This window comes from Sciurus carolinensis, chromosome 7 (assembly GCF_902686445.1).
Source record: "Sciurus carolinensis chromosome 7, mSciCar1.2, whole genome shotgun sequence".
Lineage (NCBI taxonomy): Eukaryota > Metazoa > Chordata > Mammalia > Rodentia > Sciuridae > Sciurus > Sciurus carolinensis.
In genome coordinates, this window is record NC_062219.1 from 144,689,069 (window position 1) to 144,704,630 (window position 15,562).

Here is a 15,562-nt window from a genome sequence, read left to right on the forward strand (position 1 = left end):
TTCATCCATGAAGATACTTTTCTTCTCTTCTCTAGAAATTTCTTCTTGGCATTTATAAACACCCCTTGGACCCTGTACTTTTCTCCCCATCTTTTTGGAGCTGGGTGCGCTCAGCTTTTGGAAACAATACTTACTAGTTTTTGTAATCTCGCTAGTTCTTTTCTCCTCGTAATTGCTCTTTGGATTTTCTCCAACACGTTAGCATTTATCTCCAATTAAAAGGTGCCAAAAACATGGCCGCATTTCTTCCCTGAGCTGGGAGCTAAGCTAATTTACTTCATAATTGAGCCAGTCCTCATCTAACTCTGAATACAGCCAATTGAGCTGTGAAGGAGACAAAATATCAAACTTCAGACGCCAGGAAAGCCATTTTAAAAGGAATACGGTGCCTTTCCAAACTGGGGCCTGCAGTTCTACTCAAAACACAGTGGTTCTCAAACTTTAGAATCAGCTGGAGAGCTTACTAATAAGGTACAAGTTGACACCTAGTTCATGCTAAATTAGGATCTTTAGAGAATGGGCCAAGTCTGAAAACCCTGGTGGCAACATGTAAATAACTGGAGACAAAGCACCTATTGCTACAGCACAGTAATCCTGATGCTGAGCTTGTAACAATTTGAATCATTTTTATGCATTTCAGTAAAAGAAAGAAAGTGAGAAAGGGACACCAGTCACGAGTGAGTGCAAACCTCAGGGCCTTTGCACTTGCTGGTTCCTCTACCTGGAATGCACTTTCTCTAAAAGCCATTTTCCTGCCTCCTGCTCATCATTCAGTACCCTGGCCAGAGAAGTTCCCCATGATGATCTAACGTAAAAAAGCATCACTTCTTTTCACTCCTACTTTCTATTGCCTCACTGTTTTGTTGTCTTCATAGTACTAACCATTGTTTGAAATTTATTTGGCTGATAGATTCATTATTATTTTTTGACTCTCTCCTGCGTTTAGAATGTGCTTCCCAAATCCTCAAGCCCAGGGAGGATGACTAGGTATGCTGTGTTTATCCTATACATGGTGTCACCACCTAATCTCCACAGCAACCCAGTAAGCCGGATCCATTCTGTCCATTTTGCAGATGGGGAAACTGAGACTCGGAGCAATAAAGTGCAAAGGTCATGGTTTAGCAGGTCGTGGCATTGGAATTTGAAGGCAGGTCTGCAGAGCATCTGTCAGGTGGCAGGAGGCGCTGAGAGCAGAGCTGCACGTCCTCAGCCACCCCCAGGTGCCTGTGTGGCGGGGTGACAGAGGGGCAGACCTTCATGTACAGTGACAGGTGAGGTTTGGAAGTGGTGATGACAGCCCGGGGGCAAGGGGCACGTCGTGAGTCCCCCCTTTCTCTGGGAAAGGCACCACCGAGCCCCAAATGACTCTTCCCTCCGCAGCCCTGTTGCTGCCACCTGCCGCTGTGGCCGACCTCGCGGAGGACTGTGGAAACCTCCTTCCGGAGGCCGGCCTTCCTCTGCTGGCCTGTGCGCGGCCCCGTGCTCAGGGCTCCCCACAGCTCTGTGTCGGCTCCAGCAGCCTCCCTCCCCTTCCGGTCTCCGACTTGGGCACAATCCCTTGTCCAGCCCCGGACGGTTCCTGCCCCAGGCTGAGCGCCCGCCCGCCTGAAGCCCCTCTGCCCGCCCGGGCCCCGTCGGCCTCTCCACGCACCCTCGGCCCTCACCGTCGCCCCTCTCCGACTGGTGGTCACTTGCTTGTCTGTGTCCTCCAAGAGGTCACGTTCATGGCCGTGCTGCTGGCGCCGGCGTGGTGCCTGACCTGGGGAGGCGACTGATCCCTTTTTGTTTTTCTTTTGGTGGATGCAGAGTCTGGTATCCGCGGGGTCCTGGAACCTCTCTGTCGTGGACACCCGGGGATGATTATCTATAAATGAATGAGCAGAGCTGTGTGCCAGTGAGATTCTTAAGGATGCGGATGTTGGTGCCTGGTAATGCCAATTAATTAATTCATTCATTTATTTTTGGTTACTGGGGATTGAACTCAGGCACACTCACCACTGAGCCACATCCCCAGCCCTGTTTTGTATTTTATTTACAGACAGGGTTTCACCCAGTTGTTTAGTGCCTCCCTGTTGCTGAGGCTGGCTTTGAACTTGCGGTCCTCCTGCCTCAGCCTCCCGAGCTGCCTGGCACCCGCCTGGCAATGTCATGCATTTTTATTTTAAAATATCCATTTGAAAACTTATAAATCATTTTCGGCTCATGGACTGTATGCCACCAGGTGGAAGGCTGGATTCGGGTCTCAGGCCACAGTGTGTAGTCGCCTGGTTTTAGAATTAATGACTGATCTTTGTGGAGACGGGTGTGTCAATGGGTGAATGCCACATGACTTCTGAGTGGGTCAATAGACTAAGGCTCTAAGATGGGAATGCAAAGAAGGGACTCAGGGATCCTACCCAGACTCTCAGAGGAGCATCACCAAGAGTGACGTTAGGTCTACGTTTGGAGGAGAGTAGGTTTCCCAAGAGAGGCCGGGGGCGGGGGGGACCCTCAGGCCATCAGGAGAAGGTCTGGGACAAAGGGCACAATTGTGTAACGTACTGAGCTGCTTAGACTAGCGGGCGCACAGGATGCAAGGTGGTGGTGCTGCCAGTCACGGTGGTGCACTCCTGTGATCCCAGCAACTCCGGAGGCTGAGGCAGGAGGATTGCAAGTTGGAGGCCGGCCTTACCAACTCATCAAGACCCTGTCTCGGCCTGGTGGAGGAGCTGGGGTGGGATGGGGGATGAGACTGGAGACGATGGATCAGATTTTGTTTCAAGCCATCGAGCCTGACTCGATCTGCCAAGTGAGCCAACGGAAACCTGAACAGGGAAAGCACTCGGTGAACACAGTTTTGTAATAATAAGAATTTGGGGGCCTAAAAGATTAAAGAATACGTTGTACCAAAAGCAACTTAAGAAGTAAAAGGACCAGGACAGCCGAAGGCTTCTGTTGCTTGTCCGATCCTATTTTGTGATTGATCATCCTCCCGTACTCTTTTATACACACAGGGATTTTTATCTGTGGAGAGAGATGTGCACAGAGGTGGACGTAATCCCACGCTTTCCACATGCTCTGCTGCTGGCTTATTTATTTAATGTCATGCTTTGGAGGCTCATTCACACTGGTACGTGTCATGTGAGTTTATTCATTTAACTGCTGCGGAAGAGCCCGTGGTACCAACAGATGGTGATTTATTTGTGCAGATGAAGAGTTAGTCTGTCGGATTGTTTTGTCCACTTTTCACTTTGTTCTTTGGATGCACAGAAGTGTTACTTTTAGTGTGGTCTCTGCTCTAGAAGGAAAGTCCTTCTTACCTAAAGACTATAAAGACATCCGACGACATTTTCTTCTCAAAGTTACCAAATTTGTCCTCTCTGCTGTGAGGCAGGAATCTGATTTCCTTTTCCCTGCGTGGACGGGCAGCGGTTCCGGCACCTCTAGCTAATCGTCTGTGTTTCCCCCTTTATGGGCCAAAATAAGGTCCCCACCCAGGTACTTAGGCTGCAGCTCTGACCCTGAGTGTCTCAGCGTGTGACCGTGTTTGGAGAGAGGGTTTTTAAAGACATGACCAAGGGGAGGCCCTGAGCCAATGGGACTGGTGTCCTTATCAGAAGATCAGAAGAGACCCGTCACAGAGAAAAGGTCATGTGAGGACAAGGAGAGGCGGTTATCTGAACCAAGGACGCCCTAGGAGGAACCAAACAGGCCAACACCCGGATCTTAGACTTCCAGCCTCCAGAACGGTGAGAGAGACATTCCTGCTTTTAAGCTGCCCACTTTGGAATATGCTAAGGCAGCCCTCACAAGCGAACAGGGGGAGGCAGGTTCATGGACACTGTCTATGGTCCTAGGCCATTCTAAGCCTGTTGCTTTTCTCACGCTGAGCTCTGCTGCTTCATGGATGCAAGATAACATTGCAGCTCCAGATATTGCGACTACGTTCCAAGGCAGGAGACAAGTGCAAGGTGAGAGAAGGGTGGGATGGCCGAGGCCTTTTTTTTCTTAATGGTGTTCCATTATTGGGAGAAAAAAGGTATTTTCTACAATTCCTGCTTTTCCAGGAGATTTCTCTTACAAACCTTTGGCCAGACCTGTCCTAGGTCGCTATTCCGGCTGCAAGGTAGGTTGGCGAGGGGCATATAGAAGCTTCCCTCCTCTGCAGTTTGAAGCAGATAAGAGGTAGACAGTGTTTTAGTCAAGTTGTCCATTGCTGTGACCAAAGGACTTGACAAGAAGAATTAGGAGAGGAAAACTGTCTTTGGTTCATGGTTTCAGAGGTCTGAGTCCACAGACGGCTGACTCTGTGACCCTGGGCCCAGGTGAGGCAGAACATCATGGTGGAAGTGTGTGGTGGAGGAAGGCAGATCAGGATATGGCACTGGGGACAAAATGTAGACCCCAAAGGCATGTTTCCAGCCACCTGCTTCTTCCCGCCATACCCTACAGTCACCAAAATCTTGGTCCTTGTCTTGAAAGTCAATCTGACAATGAGGACAAGATTTTTTTTTTTTCCGATACCAGGGATTGAACCCATGGGTACTTAACCACCGAGCCATATCTCCAACCCTTTTTAGTATTTTATTTAGAGACAGGGTCTCATTGAGTTGCTTAGGGCCTCGATACGTTGCTGAGGCTGGCTTTGAACTTGCGATCCTCTGCCTCAACCTCCTGAGTCACTGGGGATACAGGTGTGCACCACCATGCTCAGCCGAGGACAAGATTTTGAGAAAAAGAAAAAAGAAGTTTTATTGCTTTGCTAGCAAAGGAGAAACAGAGAGGACTACTCCTGTCCCGGCGTCTTTGATTCTGACATCAGGGAAGAGGAATTTTAAAGAGGCGTTTCAAAGGTACATTCTAGGTGTGCCCTTGTCAGAGGTCATAATTCTCTTGTGACCTTAAAAGATGGCCATTTCTTAGGCCTCTGGTGGCATCCCTGAAGTCTGTGGAGTGTGTGTGCTTGCGGACAGATAACTTAACCCAGGATGGGAAGAGGGGTAATATTGCTTTCCTCAGGGTTAGGGAGCAGGAAAGAGAGAAGACAGAGGAAAACACACACACACAAATGTCCATTTTAAAATAAGCCACAGCCAGATATAAATAATCCCAGCGGCTCCGGAGGCTGAGACCGGAGGATCTCAAGTTCAAAGGCAGCCTCAGCAACAGCGAGGCGCTAAGCGACTCAGTGAGACCCTGTCTCTAAATAAACTGCAAAATAGGGCTGGGGATGTGGCTCAGTGGTTGAGGGCCCTTGAGTTCAATCCCCAGCACCCTCACCTCCCCCCCAAAAAATAAGCCACAGTGGTAGGGCAGCCAGGATTAGACTCCAAGCAGGAAGTGGACCTGTTAGGCTACCTGCCTGCGTTACCACCCAGTTGATCCATCCGAGTGCGTTAATGCTGATGCGGTTAAGCCTCTCACAGCCCAATCATGTCATCTCTGAACTTTCTTGCATTGCTGCGCACATGAGCTTTGGTGGGACACCTCGTATCTGACAGTGGTTTTGAACTGGGCTGCCCGCAGCATCTGTTCCACGGGGAGTGCTGGGCGGAGGGGAGCAAGGACCCACCTTGCCTTTCCACTTTCCTGATGATCCATTTTGATTCAATAAGGTGATTGGAGGACCAAGGATTTCTTTCAAAATGTGGTTTAGGATATAGCTTTAGGACCGAAGTGTTAATATTTGTGGTATTTTGGGAGACCATAAGTGATCACATATGCTTTCCCTGATAACAAAAAATGCTGACTATGATGTCTCATTTCTTTGCTGCCTGATACCTAATTATATTCAGAAAAGCCAGCTTCTGGGCAGGATGCATATTAGAAAATCCAGCCGCCCACCCATCTTCCTACCTGAGCTCCTGCGCCTTTCTCCTAAGTACAGAGCGGAACAGCCCCTGAGAAGTGAGCTCTGAGTTCAGGCTCCTTCTGGGAATGGGAAAGTGTGCTGGGTTGTAGGCGTGGTGTTAGGGCTTCACATTTTGGAAGAAGTATTTCCCTCATCACTTGACAGGGGATAAAAGTAGCATATATATATATATATATATATTTTTTTTTTTTTTTTTTTCCTTTTTTAAGAATAAGCCTTTATTTCTTTGTTTTGCATACAAAGCTGACCGAGTTGTTGCTTTTTGGTGATCAGTGGAAGAGACCAAATCCCATATCCTCATCTGAGTCTTCGGACTCTTCCTTGGCTTCAACTGTGGCTGGGGTCGCGGCAGCAGGAGCAGCAGTAGTAGCAGCAGCCACAAGTGCAGATGGATCAGCCAGGAAGGCCTTGACCTTCCCAGCAGGTGGGAAGGCGTGCACGGTCTCCACGGACAAAGCCAGGACCCTCTGGTACCCACGGATGATGGAATGGGCACTGACGCAACAGCTGGATAACCAATCTGCAGACAAACACCAGCAACGCTGAGGACGCCCTCAGGAAGCGAGCGTGCAGTCTCCCTGTGAGGTCTGCTCTGTGAGGCCGAGCACTTCAGGGCTGGAGAAGCTGCCATCGTCAAACGCCTGCTGAGTGATCCGCCCAGAGGAGAAGGGGAGGTGTTCGGCATGTTCCACAGGGCGGCCTCGCTGGCTCCCACCGTCTCCGGTCTTCATCAGCTGCACGTCACTCAGGATTCCCGTGGTGCCCTGGAGATTTTAATGGTAACGCCTAAAGCCTGGAAGAAGGAAGTCTTCTGGGGCCCCCGACCAGTATTCTGGCTGGTGCAATGTCACCAGCACGGGCAGCAGCACGTCCCTGACCTCAGCGAGGTCCTCCTCGGTGAACACAAAGCCCACATTCCCCCTGACGTGAGGCAACAGTTCCTCCAGAGCCGGGCTGTTTTCCAGATGCCCTCGAATGTGTTCTCGCCCATCGGCACCACAGCCACCTTGGCGGGACCTGCGGATTTGCTGCATCCGCTTGGCGCCCACCTTGTCTGCTCCCACATGAAGCATTTTGGACAGTCATCCAAAAGCTGGATGATCTTAAGGAAGTAGCTGGACTTCCAGGTCGCCCTGCCTTCCCTGGCATCACGGCGATGCGCCAGGGACGGCCACCCAGGGTTTAAAGATGATGTCACTCTCCCGAGGACGCCTGGCAAGAGAAGGGCCTCAAGTTGCATATTTTGAGTCCTTCCTGTGTCCCAGTCCTGTGTGTGCTCAAGTCAGGAGAGAAACTTAAAACACAACAAAATAAAACAGGCCCAGTGTTCCCTAGGAAAAGGGTCACTGTCTTGGGGCCCTTATCCAGTTCCTCTTTTTTTTTTTTTTTAATTTGAGACTGGAGGCTCATTAAGTTGCCCAGGCTGGCTTTGAACTTGCAACCCTCCCAAATAGCTGGGATTATAAGCAACCACGCTCTGTTGCCCTTATCCATGTTCTTTTTCCTCTTGTTGGTACTGGGGATTGAACGCAGCGGGGCTCAAGCACCGAGCCACATCCCCAGCCCACTTAGCCCATCTGATATTTTTATTCTGAGCCAGGGTCTTGCTAAGTTGCCGAGGCTGGCTTTGAACTTGCCATCCTCCTGTGTCCTTATCCATTCCCAAGAAGCCTTTAGAAACCTGCAGCAGAAACTTGCTCTGCCTGGTTCCCGGCATGTGGATGACCTCGGAAAGGCCCCTGCCTCCTCTTGCAGCCCCAGCCTAACCTGGTCGATGCCAGAAAAGCCAAAGAAGCCTGAGAGTCTCAAAAGACAGAGGAGGGAGATCCCGGGACAACGGGAGGACGTGACCCGGTTGGAGAGAAACGTGAGTGTGACAGAAGAGGTTTGCGCTCAGCACTTGGGAGTCTGGGCGCAAGCTCTCTTTTCTTCCCGGCTTTGCTGCCCGGGGCAGGACCCAGCCTGCTTCTCGGGAGCTGCACTGCAGTGCGTGTCCTGTACTGCGACCCGGAGTGGGGGACGCTCGGAGGGCAAGCAGAGCCGGCTGACAGCTCCAGTACTGCGCCCCTCGCCCTCCTTCTCCTCCTCCCTGTTCTGGTTCAAGGGAAATTCACCTTGAAGAGCATCGCCCGGGATGGAGATCAGAAGCTGACCTGAGGGGAGGCTCATGCCGAGAGGGCCAAGTCCAAGTGTGTGTGCGTGTGTGTGTGTGTGTGTGTGTGTGTACAGGTCTGTGGTCAAGCTCAGATGATGCTTCAAGGGACTTGCTCTCTTGTCTTGGGCCACACACTTTCCTCATTTTTTTTAATTTTATGTTTGCAGTTGCAGATGGACACAAAGCTTTCATTTTATTCGTTTATTTTATGTGGTGCTGAGGGTCGAGCCCAGTGCCGCACACATGCTCGGCAAGCCCTCTGCCCCTGAGCTACGGCCCCAGCCCCACTTCTCCTTCTTACATCTGACAAGAGTCACACACATGGGACCTGGACTTTGACCCTTCCCACAAGACAGCATTTCCAGGCAGCAGAGGGGACAGTAAACTCCCAGGAGAAAAGGAACTCCCAGATGTATGAGGAGAAAGAGATGCAATGAACCCAGCAAGCCGCCCTGGCAGAGGGGAGACCTGGCACTCACCAAACACCTCTGGGGTCACACATCAGGCCTTCCTGGCAGTTGGGTGGTTGGGCTGACTTGTTCTAGTGGGTAGAATGTGAGACAAGCGAGTTCTTCCTATTGTCCCCTTACTACTCTTGTGACCAACGATGAAGCACTCAAAGATGGTGGAGCTGCAGTAGGAAGCAGTTCGGGTCATGGATGCCAAAGAGCAAGGGAAGTTGTCTGACTGAGGGAGAAATAAAGCTGTGTTGTTTTAACCCCTGAAATTCCGAGGATCACTTGTCACTGCGGCACATCCTCACCTGTCCTAACCATTACATTACTGTGAGATCCAGGAACGGTCACAGATGGAGAATTTGAAGCAAGCACAATAAAGAATCAAGAGATGGCCTGAAGCAGAGACAAGAAACTGTAAAGGAGACCAGGCGGGAGACACTGATTATATTAAAAATACCGATTAAAATATACTTGACAGATGGGATATAAGTGAAAGAAAAAAAAAGTGAATAAATTTATATGCCAGGCCAGCCATAAAGAATGTTGCTGTTTTTACTTTCTCATCAACAGCAGTGAAGGCACTATTTTCTGTGATAAATATGGTAAGTTTATAGATGAAGAATCAATTAGTTGACTGTCACATCACCTCAGGAAACACTCCTAGAAGGTAAATTTCTCCTTCGGTCTAGTGAAATACTAGAATTTCAGAGAAAATGAATGAGAGGTGAGCAATTTGCTCCAGAGCACTGGAAAAGTTACAGTGGACTAGAACTCAATTCTCTTTAAAATGAAGATAAGGGTCAAGTGAAAGAAAAAAATGTGAATAAATGTATATACCAGCTCTGAGAGCATTACTATTACCTCGCAACAGCAGTAGTTGCCTTATTTTATGTTACAAATGTAGTATGTGGTTAATTAGAAAGTATAAAATTGTGTAAAGAAGAAAAACTAATCAAGAGTGATGGCAATTAACATTGCTCTTAGCTTTGGTAAATTTCTGTTTTCTTTTTCATTGAGATACTTTCCAGAACATATTTGGATATCTAATTTTATATTTTGCCATTTATCCTTAACATTATAAAATAAGCATCTCGTGATTTTATGGCCTTCTTAACATAATATTAAATGGCTGCATAATATTTTATTAAGAATGGTAGTTTATTTAACTATTCTTTTGTTAACCATTTGGACTGTTTCCAGGTTTTCCCTATAATAACAGGAATGTAACAAACATCTTTATGAGTAAAAATTGTTTTTGTATTACAGATTACTAAGCTAAAGAACACAAACATTTGTGGGGCACAGTAGCACATATCTGTAGTTTTAGTTACTTGGGGGGCTGAGACAGGGGGATTGCAAGTTCAAGGCCAGCCTGGGCAACTTACCTAGATCCTGTCTCAAAATGAAAAGGAGGATGATATTCTCCAGCTCCATCCATTTACCTGCAAATGTCATAATTTTATTCTTCTTTATGACTGAATAATATTCCATTGTGTATATATACTGCAATTTCTTTATCCATTCATCTATTGAAGGGCATCTAGGTTGGTTCCACAATCTTGCTATTGTGAATTGAGCTGCTATGAACATTGATGTGGCTGCATCACTGTAGTATGCTGATTTTAAGTCCTGTGAGTATAAACTGAGGAGTGGGATAGCTGGGTCAAATGGTAGGTCTATTCCAAGTTTTCTAAGGAATCTCCACACTGCTTTCCAGAGTGACTGCACCAATTTGCAACCCTGAAGGATGGATTGTACCAAGGAAAATGAGAGGTGGGGTTGGGGTGGGGAGAGGAAAAAAATAATAGAATGAGACAAACATCACTACCCTATGTACATGTGTGATTATGCAAATGGTGTGACTCTACTTTGTGTACTACCAGAGAAACGATAGTTGTACCCTATTTGTGTACAATGAATCAAAATAAAAAAAAAATAAAAAAAATAAAAACTAGGAAAGACAGAGAAAAAATAAATAAATAAAATAAAAAGGGGTGGGGGTGTAACTCAGGGGTAGAGTGCTTGCCTTGCATATGCAAAGCCTGGAGTTCAATCCCCAGTATTGCAAAATAAATATTAAGTAATTAAAAAATAAACATTTGTAATACTTATGACATTCAGTCATTCTCTGAAAGGATTATGATCTGTTTGCAAATGTATTGTTGTTTCAAACTTTCAGTTTATTTACTAAATTTAAATTTATTATACTTGTATTTAAAATGAAATAAAATAAGCACTCTTTAAATTACAAAAGTAACGTGTGATCATTGTAAATGTGTCAAGTTAGAAGTTATATTACCCCATCATGCTATTTCTCAAAGTAATTACCATTTAGAGTTTGCTGTATATTCTTCCAGATTTTTGATATGCATATACTGACATTTATTGCAGCTATTGTCAGTATTAAAAACACGCAGAGCATTTTGCATCTTGCTCTTTCTCGTTGATTGCCATGTCTGTGACATCTTGTCACACTGGCACATGCACATCCACCTCATTCTTTTTAATAGCTGCATGGTTTGAACATAGCACAATTTCGTTATCCTGTCTCCTTTGATGGACATTTGGGTCAGTTCCAAGTCTTCTCCTGTGATAATGCTGCAACCAGAGTTCTTGTATCTACGGTTTATGTTTAATGAGCATTTACTGCTGCGAAAATGTGACTTTGAAAATAATCCTTGGCAAGATGCTTCTCTCTTAGTGTGCTGAAACATACAATATTTAAAATTTTAAATTTGAATTGAGTCATTTCCATTAAAACCAGGTTAAAAATCGCAACGATCTTTTCCTCTTCTATAGGAATGAATCCTCTTGCTCCAGATGGGACATAAAGCTCCTTAAATTGAAATTCATTGCATGGGGGTTCTGATGGCCCTTAACAGATGGAGGAACGATCTCATTTGGGCGGTTATGTAACTCGGCGATTATCATGGAGCCCTCGACAGCACAGGCGGAAGGTGGCCGGAGCCTGGCTCTGCAGCAAAGGCAGGGGACCAGGCTGTGGGTTCGCGCTTCTCATCTTTTGTATTTATTTCCTAGTGTCAGTAAGGCGACCTGAGCTCTGAGCACTGGTCTGGGGTAACGCCTGACCTTGGACTCTCAGAAATCAAACGTTCAGACGCCAGTTGGAATCCAGATAGTTTCTTCTTAGTGCGGATCATTCCCTCTGAAAACTCCATTTCACAAGCGTGCCAGACGGTGGCGCTAGGAGAGGGACGTGGTATTAATGTTAATTCAGTAGAAGTGTGTGGAGTGTTAGGTGCCAAGAACTGTTCAGTGCTAGGCGTACAAGTGCAAATAAAATAGATGAGAATCTATTTTAGGTGTCACAGAGGTGACCCTGTCACCTTTAGCTCAAAGCAATGAAGGCATGGCCAGTCAAATTCCACTGAAGTTCACCTCTATGCTCTGTATTTTTTGGGGGATGCTGACTGACACCTTGTCACATGTATTAGCAAATCAAAAGACCCTTTGGGCTGATCCAGTCAAAGAGAAAGCTACTCTTCCTCCTGCCCCACCTTTGGGGGGGCTTTGCTGAAGTTAGTAGGCAGTTCCCCTCCCTCCTCCCTCCCTCCTTCCTCTCCCTATCACAGTGTCCAGAATAGGCATCTGGAACAGTAGTTGGTACACAGTAGGTACCGAATAAAGTTTTAAAATGTATATATTTTTAGTTGTAAGTGGACACAATACCTTTATGTTATTTTTATGTGGTGCTGAGGATGGAACCCAGGCCTTACGTGTGCCAGGCGAGCGTGCTACCACCCAGCCACAATCCCAATCCCCCAAATGAATTGTTATTGATTAAATTTCTCCAAATAAATTTTGCCTAAATGTCAGACGTAAGATATCTTTGGGGTATACAAGGAGAAGTAAAATGCTATTTCTACCTTCTAAGATCTTATATCTAGCTAAGAGAGAGTCATATCAAGCAAACTGTCTCAAAATAAAATATAAAAAGGGCTGGGGATGTGGCTCAGTGGTTAAGTATCCCTGGGTTCAATCAAAACAAACAAACAAACAAAAACCCTTTATGACATACATACATACCTAGAGCATATACCTCCATCTCCCCAACTACAGTTACCATTCCTCGTTTTCTTGTTCTACTAAACACCCCGCAAGACTTTTAAATCCACCTAGCATGGGCAAACCAGCCTGTGCTTTGGTGTACGTGAGAATACGTTTTCTATCTGTTTGGTGGAGGGTTCATAGTTTGTACTTGTTTGCAAAGCTGGTATAAATATTTTAGGACACAATTGAGATTTTCTCATGAAAACCCATCCTTCTGTCTCTCTGGTCAGAAGTTTCTAGCTGTGGAGAGAAAGTACCATTAAATAATTGTGAAGATCCTAATTCCATGGCATCTGAGACAGGTGGATTTCTTCTACAAAGGTTTTGATGAGCTTAATTTTAGTTATGACAAGGACCAGTTTTGTTATTTAACAAATACCTTAACCTAATTTGATCACTGTTTTGTTTTTTTTTTTAACCTGCTCCTGGTTAAAGGTTGTAGTGGGATAGACATACCAGAATCCATTTAGCTTTCAAGTCAGTGGCACAATCTGAATCACTACTTTCAGACAAATTTGTTGATATTTATTGTAGGGTTGCTAGGTGTCTTAAATCTTCCTTCTTATATTTCTGCATGTTAGGAAAAGCACTGAATAAAGCAAAAAACCTTGGATACTTTCTGTAGAATAACGTTTGAATGTACAATAACGAATGGGTGACATTTTAATTTCGCTTCAGGTCACTTTTAATATTCCACCCATAGATGGCAGCAAGTGACCAATCTGCTGAGCCACCGGGCCCCCCGCCAGTCCTCAGCTGGTGGGTCTGTTGTAAACTCACCCTAAAAGGGACGAAGGTAGAAAAGACTAGACCACATCTCTGGAGAACGCTGTATTCAGCTGTCTGAGTTGTGGACTTCTGGTTAGGTCTGGAGAACTTTGTTCTGTTCTGATTCTTTTTCTGAGTCTCCACAGGAACTCCTGGAGCATCCGAGGAAGGGCCCTACGGGGAGGGTGTGGGGCTCTGGGCTTCCCCGGATGGACTGAAGTCGTTTGCTTTGACTCCTTTGCTCTGAGCTTATGAGATGAAAGTTCTTCTGAAGATTCGACCTTGTCCATTTGGTCCCTGTGGTTCTGGGCTCTGTCTCTCTTATTTCCAACCTCCCAGCAGCCTGCATCCTTGGGCGGCCATTTCTTGAGTCCTGCTAAGCACCTCTTTCCCCATGAAGTTGGAGGGTCAATGTGCAAGTGACTTTAAACAGAATAACTTAGCGTAAGCCTCAGTGGGCCGATAGGTATGTGTGTGTTTATTCCCTGCTGGTTATTTGTCCAGTGCTCCGCCAAATACTTTATATATATCATCTCATTTGCTCCTTACTCTCTCTCTGTATCAGGTGATATGAATTTGTTTGACCAATGAGGAAATGGAAAGAAATTAATCTGTTCAAAGTCACCAATTCATTTAATCTAATTCAACACATTTAAGGAGACTTTTTCTCAGGATTCGATAAGATTTTGACCTTCTTGACTAGTTTGTTGGATTACTGCCATGTGAATATCAAAAGATGTAACTGTTCCCTATTCTTGAAGACTTTATAATGGGAGGACTTAAACATCTGGGAAAGATATCAAGGCAGCAGAATCTGGGAAAACCAAAATTATGGTATGTGGGGGAGGGGGTCGTTGGAAGACACTGGAATAAAAGAGTTGTTCTAGTGTTTCGAGGTTTTTCTTTTTTTTTTTTTAACTTTTTAAAAAATCTTTTTTGTTCTTTTTAGATATACAAGACAGAAGAGTGTATTTTGACATATTATACATACATAGAGTCTAAATTTTTTAATTAGAATTCATTCTTGTGGTTGTACTTTATGTGGAGTTACACTGGTTGTATATTCACATATGAGTAAAGGAATGTTATGTCCAATTCATTCTATAGTCTTTTCTATTTCCATCCCTCTCCCTTCCCTTCTTTCTCCTTGTCTAATCCAATAAACTTCTATTCTCCTCCCTCCTTTTAGTGTGTTAGCATCCACATATCAGAGAGAACATTTGGCCTTTGGTTTTGGGGATTGGCTTATTTCACTTTGCATGAGCGTCTCCAGTTCCATCCATTGACTGGCAAATGCCATAATTTCATTCTTCTTTATGACTGAGTAATATTCCATTGTGCCTATATACCACATTTTCTTTGTCTATTCATTTGTTGAAGGGCACCCAGGATGGTTCCCTAGATTAGTTATTGTGAATTGTGTTTCTAGGTTTTCATAGAAATGGAAGAGGCTTGGGAGGTATGGAAGGTAAACAGGGACTTTGAAGTGAAGCTGTAATATCTAACTTGCAGTTGCCCTTCATTGCCGTAGCATTAAGAATTTGCTAGCATGATCTTGTTGCATGGGCCAAGTTGTATTAAACTGGATTCTCAAACTCTTGTGGGGACCTAGGATCTGTATCTACTCTCAAAGTGTCTCTGGTATTATAAGGCCTCCTGAAGCATCAGCAATAGTAGAATCCCTACCTTAGAGCCAGTCAGCACATACAGATGCTCAACATCATCAGGAAAATGCAAATCAAAGCCATGATGAGATACTACTTCATACCAACTGGGATAGCCAAAATAAAAAAAGTCAGCAGCAAATTTTGTTGAGGATGTGGGAAAGTTGGAACTTTCATATTCCGCTAATGGGGATGAAAAGTGGTGTGGCTATTTTGGAACCTAGTCTAATGGTTTCTCAAATGATCAAACACGGAGTCACCATAGGACCCTGCAATCCCACTCCCAGGTTTAAACTCAAGGGAAATGAAAATGTATGAGCACACAAAAGTTTGCACTGCATGTCTATAGCAGCATGACTCACAGTAGCCAAAATATTAGAAATAACCAGATCTCCATCAACTGATGACAGGGTATATCCATACAGTAGAATTTTATTGAGCAGTAAAAAGGCATGCGGTACTGATTCATGCTACAATCTAGATGAACTTTGGAAATATTATGTTAAAGGAAAAAGGTCAGTCACAAAAGACCGCATGTTGCATGATTCAACTTAAATGAAAATATCTAGAATAAGCAAATCTACAGAGACAAAAG

The 15,562-nt window shown here is 45.4% G+C and overlaps 1 pseudogene; it reads right to left on the reverse strand.

Annotated features, from left to right (window-relative positions):
• Positions 1–6,120: 6,120 nt before the first annotated feature.
• LOC124989458 (60S acidic ribosomal protein P0-like) lies at positions 6,121–7,091 on the reverse strand (annotated as a pseudogene).
• Between the last annotated feature and the right edge of the window lie 8,471 nt (positions 7,092–15,562).